The sequence below is a fragment of the Schistocerca gregaria genome, chromosome 2 (genome assembly GCF_023897955.1).
Source record: "Schistocerca gregaria isolate iqSchGreg1 chromosome 2, iqSchGreg1.2, whole genome shotgun sequence".
Lineage (NCBI taxonomy): Eukaryota > Metazoa > Arthropoda > Insecta > Orthoptera > Acrididae > Schistocerca > Schistocerca gregaria.
Window position 1 is genome coordinate 1,048,295,438 of NC_064921.1, and position 6,000 is coordinate 1,048,301,437.

Here is a 6,000-nt window from a genome sequence, read left to right on the forward strand (position 1 = left end):
GAATGCTTCGTAACCATAAAATCAAATCTGTTTTTATTTCATTGTACTCACCACATTGTAACCCGTCTGAATGGATTATGAAAGAAATCAATAAGCTTTGCAGACTTTATTGTCACAGAAAACATCAGCATTGGGACAGATATTTACACTTATTTCGAAACGTGCTGAATGAAATGCCTCATGACTCCACTGCTTTCCCACCTGTTCTTGTACTGAAGAATAAAGAACCACCGAACAGAATCAGAGAGCTTGTACCTTTTCCGAATACGCGTAAACTTCGACACAAAGACATTATTGACTTGGCTATTAAAAATATAAATTCTGCTGCAGACAAAAGGAGAAAATTACACGGTATAGCAAATGCAAAGAAATTATATATTGGTCAGAAAGTTCTCATTAAAGCTCATTTATTGTCACATAAGAAGAAACACAAATTCTTTCTAGTTTACAAGGGACCTTACAGAATCCGACGTATACCACATGATAATTGCGTTGAAGTTGCAACTCTGCGTACTAGACAGAATAAAGGTTTACACCACATTTCACATGTAAAACCGTTTATTGAAAGATAATCTGCTTTTTAAATTTGTCTTTGCCATAAAACATTTCACTTCACATTTCTAGTATGCTTTGTCACACTGAGAAACTGTTAACATGCAACAATGTTTTGAAGTTAACTATACAGTCTAGAACCTAGGGAACATTTTTTAAACAGAAATTACGAATGCATTGTTATAGTGAACAGACGACACAGTGTTGTTATTTGTACATTCTTGCTTGTTAGTTGCACGATTACGTAACGACTATAAGGCTTACATATACTGTTAATGAGATTTTAATATAACATTTTGGTTTAGTTGAAAAGACATTCTTTATTTGAAGTACTTTCTGTGAGATTAAAGATGACTTAGCGTTTGGTTTCTTTGATAGCTACACGATTATATCACGACGCTACTAATGTGTGACACAATTTACATTGTGCTCTTGCGGTGTATCTGTTTTATATCTGCACAGTTTTTCTGAATTATTCTGGAAAGTAAAACATGTTTTAGTGGTAACTTTTGTGGTATAGCTACAATTAGACAGCCTTTTCCATAGCACAGCAATACGTTACAGCACAGTACTTTCTTCATCACTGCAATAAGCGTAATAACTAAGATATTTATACGCAAAGCAATTCACTTCGTTTATTACGAGGTAAGTACATTGACTTCAGCAGAACTTTGCTTACAGAGGACGATAATTACGACACTTCCACATAATTATCTTACAACAAGACGCACAGTTTATCGCTACAGTACACGTATTTGAGTGATTAATTTTGTACTTAAAACATTAATTTTTAAAGATATTTGAAGTACAATGATACAAAGGTTTTCCGTGATACATTTCATTCCATTGCTGTAATCTGTAACACCTGAGGATATAATTACATTAATCCTCAGGGGGGTACATGCTTACTTTGTGTATTATGTGATTGGCAAGCACAAGGAGCCCTAGCTAATATGGTATTTGCTTATACAACTTTACATATCGGTACCATATTTCTCTAACACATAAATTACACAGCTATTTGACCATTTAACTGAGAGGCAAACATTTTTTTATTACGTCAGTGACATGTTTACGCAATCACACAGTTGGATAATTTCACACTTATGAAATTCTATTTTGTCTGCACTTTGTGAACTGTTCAAATTTTTTTATACCCATTGTGATACTATGAGAGCTTTGAATTATGTACTTGGTGTGGGATCATGATTTTTAAAGTACGTTTGAGGTAGATGACACTATTGAAATGAGCAGAGAATATTTTTTAGGTTTTGAAGTTATTGCAGCAAGCTACGATGATTTTGAGATTTAGCTGAGTTTTTATGATGTTATTATGACGATGACAATGTGTATTATGCTGTTGCGGTATGTTTACGATCAATAAGCTGATGGTATAAGAGTTATTTGATTATGCTACGTATCTGTTATGATGAAATATTGAAGAAGTATCGACGAATATACATATGTCTAATAAGGTAAGGAATAATGAGTAGTGGTTAGGGACTCTGGTTTGTGAAAAAGGATGTTGGAAACCGAGAATCGTACTTTAAGAGTTATAAAATGTATGTATATGCGTGAATGTATCACTATGCTGTCGAAAATTTTTGAACACTATTATTTTTAAATGATTTTATTTCTACAGATTTGTAACGCAAATTCTTGACCTGTGAATTTTTTTATATGAGACTGCCACTGTAGCGGAAACTGGTGTCGTAAATATTTCGATAAGACTGTTAAGTGACCACCTGTACGTAATGCGTCGTGGGCACCCAGCTGCGCGACAACCACCTGACAAAAAGAAAGCCATTAGTGTGTGGCTTTCAGAGACACAGGTATATATATATATATATATATTTAAAAAAAAAGAGCCATTATCCTCCCTATTGACATTCATTCCTTTGTAGAAAGCATCGCAAATACCGCGATTTGAGGGGTGTTAGGAATAAATTGGTTGTAATACTTGAGCTTACCTAACGTAGACTGCCAATGTCGGACACTACTTGGTGTGTACGGTCACGGTTAGCAAACAAATGTGACTGCAATGGGTAAACATCGTGGCTATTAATGACATGTTCTAAGTACACAAGTTCACTTTGAAATAACACGCGGTTGACTCGGCTACACTTGAAACCAGCTACTGAGAACAGCCGGCCGCGGTGGTCTCGCGGTTCTAGGCGTGCAGTCCGGAACCGTGCGACCGCTACGGTAGCCTGCCTCGGGAATGGATGTGTGTGATGTCCTTAGGTTAGTTAGGTTTAAGTAGTTCTAAGTTCTAAGTTCTAGGGGACTGATGACCACAGCAGTTGAGTCCCATAGTGCTCAGAGCCATTTGAACCATTTGAACCATTTTTACTGAGAACACTCGAAACAGAGAGCGAATATTGGTGATGTATTCTTCAGGAGCTCCACCTGAGACAACAATGCCGCCTAAATAGCTCGAGCACAAAGGGACTTGTGCAGTCAGCTGTCCAGAAAACGCTGAAATCTGGCGGGTACGACAGCAGTGCCAAAGGGCAATCTCAAAACCTTAAAGCGACTCAGATGAGTGTTTATTAGGAAGACCTCTTCCGATTGCACATTCAGAGTATGTGCAACTAGTGTCGTACAAACCAGTTTTGGAAAAGTAACGACTGGCACCCAATTTACTCATCAATTGTGCCGGCGCGGCAAGGGATGACTGTCAATGACTTTTCGAGGATTCACGGTTTTCTTAAAATTTGTGCACAGCTGGAGTCTGCCGGACGGCTTCTTTAAAATAACGAGAGGGGACGCCCACTGGCTGGCAGTAATGGTTGCCACGACCCCGCTGCCTCGCAAAGTAATGAGTGTCTGAGCCACTTTTGGGGATGAGCTCGGGAGACAGAAGGAGCTCTAACAAAACTTCGCTGTCCATTGTCCTTTATTGTGACATGACCTATAAAATTATTGGCTTTGCCTAAACCCTCAGAAAACAAATCCTGAAATTCTGCACATAGTTGACCGTGACTATCCAGAGGATCAAAGGAAGAAATAGAATATACATTGTCCTTAATGCTTAAGCGAAACAAATCAAAAAAGTCTATACCAAAAATATTACCACTGTCTCTGAAGGAAAGTACTGTAGATGTTACTGTCTTCGTCAAATTTCAGAAAGATGCAGTCTACAGGTGGCTAAGACAGAAATGTCTTGGCCTTTATATACCGTCAGCGTACGGCGTGATGTGCATAACTTCTTTTTGTCTAGCAAGTTTTACGGCTGACCAAAGTCACTGAAGCTCCAGTGTCAAGTCACAAACGGACCGCCTGTCCAGAAAAAAGTCTGTTGTCTTTATGTAGCGCTACAGATGAGTTGGGAGCCGTTCTTGAATGGCTCTTGCACTAACGAAACTGTGGGGCTGTTTGTGACTCAAAAATGGCTCTGAGCGCTATGGGACTTAACATCTGAGGACATCAGTCCCCTAGAACTTAAAACTACTTAAACCTAACTAACCTAAGGACATCACACACATCCAAGCCGTAGGCAGGACTCGAACCTGCGGCCGGAGCGGTCCAGCGGTTCCAGACTGAAGCGCCTAGAACCACACGGCCACACCGGCCGGCTCTCACACGCTTTTCCGAGTTTTTGTATCATGACTGATACCTCAGTAGCTCACCTCGATATTTCCGACATAAGCTAACAAGGGAATGGTCCCATAAGACATGACGACACCAACCCTGAAATTTTTTACACACGAAGAACACAGCGAAAGAAATGCACTGCCAAAATTTTAGCTATAAGAACCACTGCAAGTATTGAAAAAATAGCAGGAAATTTCCAAATCCGTAGCGCCAGGCGGCGGCAGAAATGTACACCCCTGCTAGCGCCGTAGCAACTCCGCATGCGCATCTAGGCACACACACACACACACACACACACACACACACACACACACAACCAAGGTCGGCGGTGCATTTGTAAACAGGAAACACAACACAACCCGATCGTAATTTGTAAAAGACATTTTAGGTTACCGTTCCTTGACCGTTTCCCTGACGCTACAAATGGTTCAAATGGCTCTGAGCACTATGGGACTCAACTGCTGTGGTCATCAGTCCCCTAGAACTTAGAACTACTTAAACCTAACTAACCTAAGGACATCACACACATCCATGCCCGAGGCAGGATTCGAACCTGCGACCGTAGCACCTGACGCTACAGTACACAATTACTATTCTCTTGAATTAGCCACTCAAGCAACATCTGTTACAAATTTTCAGTTGCTATTTGTAGTATTGGTAGGTATTGACAATACAGATACTGAATTCATATTTATTGTTCTTTCGTAATGCATGTCTACTTGCAACAGCTAATTTTTTCCAGTTTCACTATGTGCAATCTAGTTAGGGTTCAAAGTTTAGCAGGATGAAATATGAAGAACATGATTTCCAGCTGAAATCACCCACTTCTCTTGAGGACGTACATGTGTGTCATTTGTTAGTTGAACTCCTTGACATTTATTCGAATGATATAGAAATTTCGTTTGAAATTGGATACGTCAGAAAAAAATAGGAAATAACTGTGACGATTCCATGAATTGTGGTTCGGACGACGTCAATTGTGCCAGTAAAAGTCCTGAAGAAGAATACCTTCCAAGCCTTTAAAAAAACACGTACTGCAACAGATTTCAGCGACAGCACTGAATTATTGGTTAAACCAAGGAGGGAAATAACGCTTGAAGTTATGCAGTGTACAAGGGCGTTTTCGTTTCGTGAAATCGGAACGTGAACTGTACAAACGGAACAATGAATTACATGAAATAAGAAGTATGCGCCAAACAGAACGCCGAAACCATCTTAGTGAATAACTATTCGAAATATTTATAACTGCTCGTGAGAGGCTGTGCTACGCTAACGACGGAGAACTACGAGACTGCGCCCTCCGAATTGCATCGGACATAAACGTCGATAGTTTCTAGGCTTCATAGACCTGGCTAAGCAGGGTGAAGAAATCGTACACAACAAGACGTCGCTAAATCACAAAGTTTGCGTCACGTAAACGTGTAAAGCTACTGCCATTGTCAGACAACGCTATAGAGAAATTCATAATAGTGACGTAAAGACGGAAGTTGATGTTATCCTCCCAACTGCTGTTTATAACCTGATCAGTCAGGTTTCGTGAAGGAACTGCGTGCAGACCGCACTTTATCATTCCGGGACGGAAAAAAAAGAACGGAGTCGATTGCCCAATCAATGATTGCAATGACATGTTCACATACGATAACGTCAGTGATAAATATGGGAGGTTTACTGTTTCCGCATCTCTACACCTGTCTTCAAGGACCGCAAGGCAAAGGAGGACAAAAAATAGACCGTTTACTTGCAAAAATCTTGTAATCGACGTATCAAAAACTGGAAAAAAGGGAAAGAATAATTTTCAACATTTCGTTCCAAACGTATTCATACCAGCTGCAGATACTAATTCATTGCTTT